At 44.6% G+C, this 13,742-nt stretch overlaps 1 protein-coding gene across 4 annotated transcripts in view; it reads right to left on the bottom strand.

Moving 5' to 3' along the window:
* Positions 1–13,742, bottom strand: part of LOC138967260 (3',5'-cyclic-AMP phosphodiesterase 4C-like) — a 248,808-nt gene that overhangs the window by 13,759 nt on the left and 221,307 nt on the right. The window lies entirely within an intron of this gene.

The raw sequence follows: 13,742 nt of genomic DNA, 5'->3' as shown, positions 1-13,742 counted from the left end.
TTGATGTGTGTGTGGTTTGGGGGGCCTTGGTGTCCGTGATAGGGTGTGGGTGGGACAAAAATGAGTTCATGGGGGGTAAGGTACATTCAGCGAAAAGGGCATCGTCCAACCCTTATTGCTGGGTATTTACAGTGCTAGAAACGCATAGGTGTTAAACAGGAATACTTTCCCGACTCAGTCATCGCAAGAAAAATTATTAAGAACACACAAGTCTTCGCAGCAAGATTCGTGTGAAAGAAAATGAAAGAGAAATCTCCCAGAATCAACAAAGTCATGTGCCTGATACACAATACATACTCGATCAAGCAAATAAACAAAACAACCATCCCACCCACTGTCGCCGAGTTCTCCAATCCAGAGAAAGCCAGTCATACCTGCCCACACCCACAAATGTTTGCCCCCGTTTCTGTTCTAAGTGCTTCAAATTGCATCTCACTACTTACTATAAATCAACATTATAAGACGACGCAATGCCGCGGAGGAGCCCCGAACAGGAAGAAAAACAAATAAATCTACTCGGCTATCCTGCTCAACACGACTTCAAAGATCTGTCAAACTTTGTTTGGGGATCGTAGTCTCTTGAGTTACGATCGCATAATCCTTGTTAACCTTATCCAATATGTTTATCTGATTTTCCTGAATAGTTTTTGACTTACTTCCCCTAGAATTGGGTTTCCGCACCTGCCCTGCAGCTGATGGAATACAGATGAGAAAGGAAATGAAAGCCGATTGGTCAATCCCTGACTTGCAGGGGAAGACGATTGGCTAGGCGTCGTTTGATATATGCAGACGTAATTTTCTGCACTGTCGTCAGTGCTGACGCAGCAAAGCACTTGTTGAACTGGAGGTGATCAAATCAAACATATTTTTCTCATCTTTGATGGTCGGAAAGATATGGTTCACCACCTAAACACGGATAGGTGTACTGAACACGATAAATGATTCACGGATTTCCCCTCGACCTCCGAGACATGTCTTTGAAATGCCCTTCGTTTCATTTAACCTTTTTGTGTGTTCCTTTGTATTTTCAAGAAGAAGAGGGGGAAAACTCACGAAAATGGCGATTACTGCATGATTCCTCTATGAGTCAAGAAGAGTTGCACATTGTATCAGCCTGACGACCAAAATGAGGCTCTTGTGCGTGAGTCATGAAAGGTGAACTTGCGTTGTTCATTTGTGAGTTGGCTGACAGAACCATCACGACAAGTGAATACGGACAGATATGTGCCATGAACGAGACAGCCAGTAGTTTTGAATGATGGATGTCGCGCGCTGCATAAGAACAAGATACGAACATTACACCCCCTTTTTTGGTGAACAAGATGTCATTCCAAACTGTGCATTGGCCCACTGGATACTGCAATTGCGGAAAACCGCCACTTTTTTCTTCACAGTTTGCAGAACCGTTAAAAAACAAGAAATTCCTCCGAGGTAGGAAAAACACCCCCGTCCTTACCATTCTCACTGCCACCAACTGAGAAGGTTATTTCCCTTTGACCATTAATATGTCCCTCTATAAGTCCTTGTAGAATCTTAATCCACCAATAACTCCCTAACCGTGTGTTTGACTGGTCCCAATTTTTGTAAGGACCGTCTCAGGAATGTATAGAACCTGTTCACCAAGTTTGGTGACGATCGATCCGTTCATTCTTGAGATCTATATGCGAACACAAACACACAAACAAACAAACAAACACATCGACCGAATCCTATACACACCCCTATACCGGGGGTGTAAATAAAATGCTAGTCCGCGAGGACGAGCGAGGCCTTTTTTACCCCCCCCCCCTTTCCCCCTTTAAAAAAAATGACTGTTCAGCCAAGTGGGAGCCCGTCATGGTCTGAACTTGTCATCGTCCCAGTTTATAGCCTGATGTCGTCAGCTGGGGCCCTAGGGGCGGACAACCCTGCGCGCGACAGCGCTGACCTCAGACGCGGAAACCTGCATCCAGCCAATCGCCTCCCTTGGCTCTGACACAACGAGGTTGGACTTGCAGTACCGGACTCGCATGCGACGTCAGGTAAAAAGGGAGATTTAACGACCCCGCTAAGACTATGTCAAAGAAACTCAACCCAGCGCAAGATTAGGGAGTAAATCATAAATGATCCGTGTCGCTGAATGTGTAATGTGTAACGTCAACATTAATACTCAACTTCTCCCTCTCTCTCTCTCCCTTCCCACCCCCTCTCTCTGTCTCTCTCCTCTCTCTCTTTTTGTGCTGAAAGACAAAAAGCCAGAAAGCTATGACTGTCAAGGGAACCGAATGCAAGACAAGTCGGTCTTTGTTTTTGAAACAGGTTCACCAAGGCCATGTCACAGTGTTGCTTGCAATAAAACATTACATGTGGGTCCGGACGTGCAGCGGAAAACAAATAAACACAAAAACAAAAACGCAAACGTTCGCATGCGCAAAGACAAGTCAAACTACCCCGGGAGATATGTCAAGGGAACCGAGAATGCGCTAAATACCGGCCAGGGTCTTAATTGTCGGTGTTTCTTTTTTTTACGCTGATGAATTAGCTAAGTGTCGCTGGCAATAAAACTACGACAAAAAGCTGTTGTTAACCCGTGATTTGTAAAAATGTAAAAACATTTTACAATTCACGTCGAACCTAAAACCGCGATTTGTATTTTTTTTTAAACATTTTTACAAATCACGGGTTAACAGCTGTCACTTGCAAGAGGGAAGTCAAGTCAATTTCTAAGTAGCCTACTGATGCTGATGAAGCAGCAATGCATCATGTGAGACGTTTTGATAGCGATTTTATAACGCTTGTGGCCGGTTTAAGTACCTATATTATATATACCTACTACCGCATCGCACACACAGAAACGTTGTTAAAACAGTCAAAGTAAACGCAAGAAGTGATGGATGAACTTTCCGATTGTGACGTAAATCATTCACACAACACGCAGCTTACTGTTAGCCGGAAAAAAAGTATCCGATTTAGCCGGTTTTTCCCTCCCGCATCCCGGCAAAGGGGAAGTGTTAATTTGCCCGTCGTAAAACAGAAGGCAGGAAGGGAAGAATAAAACATATTGCAGCTCAACGCGCCAGGCATGCACAGTGACGCACGCAGGACTATTCTGCAGTTTCAATTACTGACTGGGAAGCCCTGCAAGGCATTTTTGTGTGTCTCTGTCGATCATAATTATCTACGATCGAGGTGTGAAATCAAAACAGCATTTTTATTCTTTCCGCCTTTGGTTGACATTTACAAGTGACGGTGTGAAATGAAAAGAAAACAAATGTTCGAAGCAACAATGACGTCCGCTCCAGAGAGAATTGACACAGCCCGCATTTCATCAACTTTATCGCAGCTTTCCCGGGAAAAACTCACGGATTTTTTCATCCAATTTTCTTTAACTTTCCAGAAAGTTGAATCTAGTTGTTCATCCTGGAAAAATTAATGCACTAGTTCACCCCCTTGAAGGCGACAACAAGGGCGACTTTTTGAGCGAATAGTACTTTCGTACAATATACTGACCCCGTGTACTGAACAATACCGTAGGTCATCAAAATAGTCACACCTCTGACATAAACTAGCAAATCTTCAAAGCGCAGAGGCGAACCTAGCGGCATTCTGGTTCAAAGTGTGAAATCAGGCAGACGTTTGCTTGCGGTTCACAAAACACCACATGCTATAACAACACGGAGCAGACCACAAAACCGCAGCCTTCTCTTTCATGCGATCGACTATTGATTGTGTAGCGGGAAAATCAAGTTGGGATCGAAGGCACCAATCATCGAGTCACTCTGTCAGTCACCGTTCTTCCATACTCACAGGTCTCTTGCATGATCCCCCGGTTTTTGTCCTGTCTGCCACAGCGGGGCAATAACACAGTATTAAGTCACACCTTTCGGCTGTCGAATATATAGACCGAAGTGGGAACTTCTCTTTCATTCTAGTGCAAAGCCCCTCCCGTCCCAGCTATTAAAAGGGATCAGGGGGGAGCGAATCTCCAAGACTTTCAGCCCCTGCTCGCCCCTCGTCAACGCAAAGGCGGGAGCTGACCCAAAACGACACAATGGCAGCTGACCCAGTTGGCCAGTCAGCTCACCAGTAATCGATGGAGCGTAACGATTGTCCATAATGACCTCAGACGGCCGAGGAAGGAAGAATGCTACCCCCCCCCCCCCCCCCCTCGGCGACGCAGCGGGACCAAACGGGGTCAGCGCAGTATGATCATTATCCTCCCACTGGCGTATTGTCCGATTTCCTCGCAAAACGGATTCCCTGGCGGCGCGGCGCTGAGCGAAAGTGCTTACCGTTGTATTAATTGAAACTGGCATGGGAATAGATTTAAATTTTTACTTATTAGCAGCGAAACTCATTTCCCCCTCCTGACATACTTACGACTGTGACGACCTAATTCCGCACATGTAGGTCATACGCAAGCATGTCGATTCAGCCGAGCGGCAAAAGGCAGGGTAAAACTGATGCAGCACAAATACAAAACCTCTGCTCGAATACTTCGATACTTTTCTTTGTTCGCCACTGTCACAAATTACGTCACCGCGCTGGGAGCATCACTTGATGACGTGCAGATAAAAGTAAAAATCAATTGAATGTGTACGTTTCTTTGTTCGCGTCATTTGCCTTGAGGATTCAATTATCTAGGAAAAACTGGTAGAAAGAACTGTCTGTGACGCACGTCCCTTGACAACGAAACAAAATAATCAATGTATCAAGATTTGAAACACAGGAAAAAGAGACCAAGAATCAATAACACAAAAATAAAGAAAAAAGATATAATAAATTATCAAATAAACAAAACAAAATAAAATAAAAAATAAATAAAAACGTACGAAATGTAAAGGTGGTCATAAACGTTTCAGGATAAAAAGGATCCTCGCAATATTTGTTCAATTTTTTTTAACCTGGTTTACTTGTCACAAAAAGCAAGGAACAGAAATCAGGAAAAATCAAAGAAACAACTGCAAAATACATAAACAAAAGAAATAAACAAAAGAAGAAGACGAATAAAAGAATGAGCTAGGTTAACAGAGAGTTCAGAAGGAGAGAAAAGGCGAAATGATGAATGAATGAGAAAGAACGAAAAAAAACCGAACAATCAATCGCAACACTGTACATACAACATTACATCTCCCATAATATTTAATTTTTCTGTGAATGCTTATTTGTGTTTGTATGCCTGTCCGTTAAAGTTACCCGTACTAACCTAACCGCCGTAGCAAAGACAAGACACAGAGAGCGCGACCGAAACACTTACAGGAATATTTGAGGTCTGAGGCTGTGGTGTGAGTGACGGTCAGAAGGAAGGTTTCTGTTTTGATAGCGGTCAGCATGATGTCCAGCTCGTCCTGGGCAGACGTTTCCTGGCTGCAGTGCGGTGAGAGGGTGGTCACGGGCGCAAGAGGGAGGGTGCACAGGGCTGGCATTCTAAAGCAACGCTGGACACGCCGTAATGGTCAAGCTAAGCATCCAGACTTCGAACACGGATAGGCAGTAACAAACTCGCGCTTACTTGCTCCACTCGCAGCGATTTCAGTTTTCAAAGAAAATTGGCAAGTCCAGTGAAATGTTCTTCTCTCAGCTGATACACAGTTCGGTTTCAGGCACACACAAATTGAGCAAAATTACAAATGATTGAATTTGGGTGTAAGAGAAAACGTCAGAAAGCAATCAAGTTCCTCCAATATGCACAGCAAGTTCACAATTCAGTTCCAAGATATTCCGCCTTGATGCACATAATCGTAGTTCGTATAATAACTGTCAGGTAAAGACTTGCGCAATCCTTTGTAGTCTTAGAACAACAAACACAATTCCATGGAAAAATATGTTGGCAAACAAACAATGACTACAAAGCACAAGTAGAAAGGTATAGGTGCAGCGAGGTACAAGATCCTCTGAGAACGGTGGCAGACGATAGTTATGAGCGAAAGCAGAACGAGTCGCTCTATATGAATGGCGAGGCCGAGGCTGGCTCGCGCACCGCGTGACGTCACAACCTGCACTCTCGCGAAGGCACGGCCGCGTTCACACGCCATGGTAAGTACTGGGTGTTGATAAAGCGGTGGAGGCTTGCTTACTATCATTTTCCCCAAAACAATGAAGAAGGTGGGGAAGGATAGGGGTTGATTAGTTCAAAAATATTATCATGATCTGTCAAACTATACACTGTAAGAATACTTTTTTTTCGCAGTTTGGGACGAAACGATCGACAACGTTAGCTTGTACTTTTAATGAATCTGTGCAACTATATTGTACACATATTCATCGCATTTATGGTTGAATCGATCGATAACATTGTAATGATTTACTGCTGTTATATAATTATATCCCTTGATGAAACTTAAATTTGTTATGCTGTTCGAATCGATTACAAGTTCAGATTACGGAATGAAACGAACAAGATAACCTAATTTCTGTAACTTTTCTGTTTATGTCTGTTTATCTCTTCGATCAGTTAGCTCAGTTCTGTGTCGTCTCGTGCAATAATGGTTCTTGTATAATCATTCACATCACGGAATGTGCAAGTGTGTATACTTGTTTGCAAAATCAAATCAACTTGTTTATCATGAACGGCAAATAAGACTCCCCAAAACACAATTAATATAAGTCATCCGCCTGATCAGCGCAGTTCGCCTCCGGTAATACTTTCGTTACTCACAACTTGTAAAATTAATCATCCCCAGATACAAAAGCATCAACAACATAATCTTGAACCAAACAAGTTACAGCGTGTGCCTGTGTGTGTGTGTGTGTGTGTGTGTGTGTGTGTGTGCGTGCGTGCGTGCGTGTGTGTGCGTGCGTGCGTGCGTGTGTGCGTGCGTGTGCGTGCGTGCGTGCATGCGTGAGTGTGTGCGTGCGTGAGTGTGTGCGTGCGTGAGTGTGTGCGTGCGCGAGTGTGCGTGCGCGTGCGTGCGTGAGTCTGGGATAAGCCGCCCTTGCGAAATGTCGACGCGATGGGGGTTCAATACGAACGAATGATTTGCAGATAACGCGACACGCTCTGGGCAGGTTATTCACACTGAAATCCGGATGCAGGACTGCCCACATTGGGAAATAATGACACCTTCCTCACAACCTGACGGACGTGGAAACGACTCGAAAAATGGGCATGGAAACTGAATGCAGCAACTCAATTGTGTAATTCTATGTCATGTGTCTAGTTTCTGCTCGCATCGTTGGTTTTGATATTAAATACACCTACATGACTGTCTACACGCTAATGCTTATGCCATGCAAATAGGTATAACTATCTCGAACAAAGTAAAATTGAAAATAAATTGTGTGTCATTTTAACCGGAGAAACACACAACAATTAACTTGCTGACACCGTTTTGCAAAGCGAAATTATTGCAGATCAACCTAATCTGTTGCAAACGCTTTTGTACTTCCGACACTAACCAAGATTCTAAACTATGGCTGTTTACTGAGGAAATAGAACGTTTTCGACAGAATCAATGTCTTTGACTGCCAGCAATGAGATAAATATTCCATCAGCTCCTCATCCTACTGGAGACGACACCCCCCCCCCCCCCCACCCTCCATTCCCCTCCCCCTTATCACCGACACATTATAGTTGTCGTTCTCTTGAAGCATCACGCTGGTATTTCCCCATCCACATCTTAATTGTACCGGCACGGTTGGCCTAGTGGTAAGGCGTCCGCCCCGTGATCGGGAGGTCGTGGGTTCGAACCCCGGGCCATACCTAAGACTTTAAAATTGGCAATCTAGTGGCTGCTCCGCCTGGCGTCTGGCATTATGGGGTTAGTGCTAGGACTGGTTGGTCCGGTGTCAACATAATGTGACTGGGTGAGACATGAAGCCAGTGCTGCGACTTCTGTCTTGTGTGTGGCGCACGTTATATGTCAAAGCAGCACCGCACTGGGGGCCCGGTAGCTCAGTTGGTAGAGCACTGGACTTGTGATCGGAAGGTCGCAGGATCGAATTCGGGCCGGGACGGACACGGGTCAACTTTATGTGCAGACCCAGAGACGGAAGCCATGTCCCACCCCCGTGTCATCACAATGGCACGTAAAAGACCTTGGTCATTCTGCCATAAGTGCAGGTGGCTGAATACACCTAAACACGCAGACACCTGGGTAGCGCGACTCCGTTGCTGCTAGCTTTCCACTGGGAGGAAGCGACCCGAATTTCCCAGCGATGGGACAATAAAGTAATGAAAATGAAAATGAAAAGATATGGCCCTTCGTGGTCGGCTGGGCGTTAAACAAACAAAAAAACAAACAAACAAATCCACATCTTGTAAAGGACCAACATACACATTCTGGTCTTCGTTTGCTCTCAGTACGAAGGAGTCTGGTGTAAAACCAATTAACGGCACAGACACAGCCAAACTGACTCCCACTCAGAATAATATAAGACTTCACATGTGCAGGCTTGTCATGACAGGTACTATAGACTGTCTCATGTGCTATTGGTGGTATTTTACATCTTCAGTGTGTGTATCTTACATGTGTTTACTCAGTCTCCCCTGCGTGTGTACTTTAGAGGCAAGATGATACCTCGTGTTCAGTTTTAAATATGTGACAGGGTGACCAGTCACCAATTATAGAGTAAAGTTTTGTTATTTTCCAGTCTAGTGTTTGTAGTTCATGTTGCCGATCGCTTTATGTTTTGTGTAGCCATTATCTGTTCTAAGTTAAATGTTGAGATGCACATGTCCAGTCACCGGTAGATCCTTTGAACTTAAGCCGCTCTCCTAGAAAGAGACGGGAGCCGGGGAGCCTGCAGGTGTTGTTACGTCATATGGCGGCCTGCCTGTCTCAGTATTCCTGGGCTAGCTGCATGTAGCATTAGTTTTCAAGTAGGTGTGAATTCCTTTGAATTTGATACGGAGAAGCGTGTTAGCTGCGGTTGGAAGGTCGTAATCCCTTACCCCCCCCCCTTTTCTTCTTGTCTTTAACCAATGGAATGGCTTATTATCTTAGAATGTTGTGTTGCTAATAGTTACTAGGATGTTGATTGGATGTTTGTGACTCTAGCTAAAGTTTGATTATGTATGTACATGCTAGGGTGTGAAAGAGAACTGAGAGAACTCTGAAAGACGCGAGAGAGAGTGGACGTATTTTGTTGTGTGCTCCACTAGTCAACTTGACACTGCTTCTGGTATCGTTGAAATAAAGTCACGTTACTACAACCCCTGACTTGGCGTTTCTATGTGAATGCTTCCTGCCTGAGCAGCACTGCTTCTTCTTCACTACTTCACCCCATCACAAATAATACAGTTTTCCGCTCGCAGAAGGAATCATCTATTCAACAGACGGCATTACTTTTTTCGTTCTATCTCTCTTGTTTTCTGTTTTTACTCAGGGTCCATTTCCTGTTTTGTCTTGTTCGTAAAAGTCAAAATCTTAATCAAATGAGGTAGAGCGTGGCGTACGCATTTACATTGCCTCCGTTCCTTTGTTTCTCAGATCTTGACAAATCTAATATTTTCCCTGTCAGTCTTAGGGTTTTAGCGTTACGAGCCGAACGTGAAATTTGAAAGTCAGTTAAACGAGTGCAGCTCATACATGGGAAAATGTCAATTAAATGCTTTGTTGCCAGGCAATTCAACTTTGACATCTTTTGGATCGAGGATCGCCACATTTCCGGACAATCATGAAGTAAATCCAACCAGACGATAATAATGACATGCTAAAAATACTGGAAAATCCCTCCTGTGCTCATCCATCCGTTAAATAGGGGTTGGGGGTTGAACTGAAGACACTGACTATGAACAAACTAGCCAAGTCATGGACTCACGCAACCATGTCGATGATAACCTCCTACTACAAATCCATAAACCAATGACGATCGAACTCATCCTGGTTTGGGAAAACGGAAAAGCCTCGAATCGTTTCCGGGTAAGGGATAAAGACCTTCGACATTTTTACTGTCAGAAGTTAAAATGTCAGGGCTGCTTTGCAACTATTTGAAGGAGGAGGAGGAATAAATTATCACAAGATCAGCATATTCGATCTTCTGCGTCATTGTCGTCGCATCGTGCCTAAGAAAGGCTTCCTGATGTTACTGTTTTGCTGAAAACTCTTTGATCCCTATATAGTTAAAGAGCGGTAAGAAATATGACCACGCAGGACTTGCTTGATCAAGTGGCGAAAAGGTAAACACACGGGTATGGCCTACTGTTATAGCACGGTGGGCAGGCGCGCCCTACCTACATACCTACATCTCTACGTGTGGGTGTCCGGAGACACGGTGTCGGAAATAGCCCCTGCCTCCAGTCAGCCTTGTATTCGTCAAGGTTTTATTCTGCTCAGTGCAGTCAAGCGTGGCAGACGTATGACCGTCGTACACGAGTATGGATGTGAGCGTTGGCAGCGCTCAGGCGAATCGGTTTCTACACGATCAGCGGCTGTATACAACTTGAGCTGTCCCTGTATAAACAAAGCAGACTTCACGTGAAATCAAAACAATAGACCCTTTCGGTATACCAAGCTCTCGCAAATCCATGCATGTTGGTCGGCTATCTCGCCGAAGATCTTACTTCTCGCGACTGTCGGAGTCATGGAAGCATATAACAAAGAGTATGTCTCGCGAATATCTCGCAAGAGCTGCTCAGATGCCGAAAAAGGCTATTAAACAAGCAACAACAAAATATGTTTATAATTTCTGTGATGATACATCGACGGTGGCCATTGTCGCATTCGTTATGATCTGTTTTTAAAGTAACTGCGCATGCAAATATTGGAAAAAGACGAATTCAGTTTCCATCTAATTACGAGAAATAAATACTGTATCAGTTCCATATTCTGTTTGCACCGTGGCTTGTAATGGTGCAGGATGTTCCCATCAGACATTAACAGTCACGCAGGATGTTCCCATCAGACAATTACAGACATTAACAGTCACGCAGGATGTTCCCATCAGACAATTACAGACATTAACAGTCACGCAGGATGTTCCCATCAGACAATTACAGACATTAACAGTCACGCAGGATGTTCCCATCAGACAATTACAGACATTAACAGTCACGCAGGATGTTCCCATCAGACAATTACAGACATTAACAGTCACGCAGGACCGTGCAGTGTTGATCAAAAACAAAATAATTATATTATCAGAACTTCTTTGTAAACAATACTAATCATTTTCACTTTCTTTGCGTGTGCTCACACGTGCTCAAAACACGAACACTGCTTCATAAACCGCAGCAAAGCAGGGACAAATGACACCACGAAAAGATAACACGCTATCACGACAACCAACGTCATTGAACCAAAACGTGACAACGAAGCAGTTACACCACTGCATCAGCTTGACCCGCTCGTCATCTGGAGAAAGGCGGGACTCACGGTCCACACCTATATTTCACATCAAAAGTCACGAGATTACCAAATCATGCCCCTGTGCTCACAACTGGCTTTACATGTGGCCTGATGAGAGCAGTTATGGTCAGTAAGAACAACAAATTCCATACAAATGAAAAACTAAATCCGGCAATGATCCATCTTAATGACAGAAGATAATCTTGTTGATCTCTTCTTCTTTGTTCATGGGCTTAGACTCCCACGTTCACTCAAGTTTTTAGCACGAGTGGAGTTTTACGTCTATGACCGTTTTTACCCCGCCATTCAGGCAGCATACGCCAATTGGCAATTTTGGGGGAGGCATACTGGGTATTTTCGTGTTTCTATATCCCACCGAACTCTGACATGGATTACAGGATCTTTCCCGTGCGCACTTGGTCTTGTGCTTGCGTGTACACACGAAGGGGGTTAAGTCACTAACAGGTCCGCACATAAGTTGACCTTGGAGATCGGAAAAGTCTCCAGCCTTAACCCACCAGGCTGCAGTGACCGGGATTCGAACTCACGACCTCCCGATTTGGAGGCCGATGTCTTACCACCACGCCCGTCTCTTGTTGATCAATAAGGGTGTTTTCCATGTGTTGTTCACCCGAGATACAACCTTAACGTGCAATATTCTCGTCAATGCAGTTTATATATATAGATATTAACAAAAATAAAAAAATAAAAAAAATAAAAAAGGCAGCACGAAGTGTATGGGGCACGACAGGGAAGGCGGGAAGGGGATGAGAGAGCGTCGGGGGTGGGGGTGGGGTGTTTGACAGAGAATTTCGAAATATCACACATTACACTGACGCCATGAACTTTCACTCTTATCACCCAAACTGCCGATATTAGAAATGTGCTGGACCTACGCGAGAAAAGATAACGGGCGATGACACCTCTGAATCTGATGATGTTCAACATCAGTCAACCATGTCCTGTCGCAAATCAAAATCATCAATGACAGCTGTCGTGTTTGTGGGGTATCAGTACATCAAAACAATAATAGCATAATGAAAATAAAAAGACAATAAAAACACAGCCTGCTCCTAATCTTTGAACAGTCGAACCTGCCCTGGCGACCACCTCTCGATAACGACCACCTGCTAACAATGACCTTCCAAAATGATCCCCCAGGAATCCCCCCCCCCCCCCCCCCCCCCTGTATAATTCCACCTTTCCACAGCCATAGTATTTGTCAAAAGCGACCAATTTAAGTCGGTCACTCGGGTGATCGTTATCTACAGGTTCGGCTGTATCTCCAATATTGAAATATTTGACGTCAGGTTTTATCTCCACATCCCTGAAAGCAGATATGTTTCAATCCTGGAAAGTCCGATGCGCAGCGAGGCATTACTGATTCACAATCTGCTCCAAGCTACAGCGTCGTTTGCAGTCATCACTACCATTGGCGCAACACTATTGCAGTCAAACATGCCCTGCCGAACCCCTCTTGATAACAACCACCTGCTCACAACGACAACCTCAAATGCTCCCCAGCGATTTGTTTTCAATACAGTATAGTATAATTCACCTTCTGTAAAGCCTCAAATTAATTGGACAAAGTCGACTAAGCCAGGTCTCCTCCACGAAGCTCGCTGCACGAAGCTTTGACACTGAATTTTTCGTAAAAAGACTTCGATAAGTTTTCGCGAAGACGACTTCGGACTCAATTGAGAAGAGCCTTAACAAGCATACTTATTTGAGCGGTGCACTGGCTGGTCCGGGCCGTTTAAGACAGGTTCGACTGAACGTGGTACTGTATTTCCCAGAAGTTCTCGCATTACCCAGGACACTGCTAGTACCGGAACATCAGCATTGCCCTGCACTCAGTGGTAATTACCAAGGAAACAACCGTACCAGGAAACAAAGAACAGTGCCAGTAAACAAACAAATGCACTGATTGGACTTTCGCTGTCCTGGTTTTTCCTTGTTGACGGTTCCGGAAGATCGCCTGTGTCAGGAGGTACCTTGTGACACTGCGCGACAAAGTTAGGTTTTTCGGAGAGAGAGAGAGAGAGAGAGAGAGAGAGAGAGAGAGAGAGTGTGTGTGTTGTGGCCAGTGAGATGTGTGTGTGTGTGTGTGTGTGCGCGTGCGTGCTCGTGTGTGTGTGTGTGTGCGTGCGTGCGTGCTCGTGTGTGTGTGTGTGTGGGGGGGGAGGGAGAGGGGATAGAGCCACTTGTCAATTGTTTCTTGTTCACAAAAGCACTAATCAAAAATTTGCTCCAGGGGCTTGCAACGTAGTACAATATATGACCTTACTGGGAGAATGCAAGTTTCCAGTACAAAGGACCTAACATTTCTTACATACTGCTTGACTAAATCTTTACAAAAATTGACTATACTATACAAGAAACACTTAGCAAGGGTAAAAGGAGAAACAGAATCCGTTAGTCGCCTCTTACGACATGCTGGGGAGCATCGGGTAAATTCTTCCCCCTAACCCGCGG

The sequence above is a fragment of the Littorina saxatilis genome, linkage group LG5, assembly GCF_037325665.1.
Source record: "Littorina saxatilis isolate snail1 linkage group LG5, US_GU_Lsax_2.0, whole genome shotgun sequence".
NCBI lineage: Eukaryota > Metazoa > Mollusca > Gastropoda > Littorinimorpha > Littorinidae > Littorina > Littorina saxatilis.
Note: the sequence above shows the minus strand (reverse complement) of the source record. Positions and strands in the feature narration are given on the sequence as shown.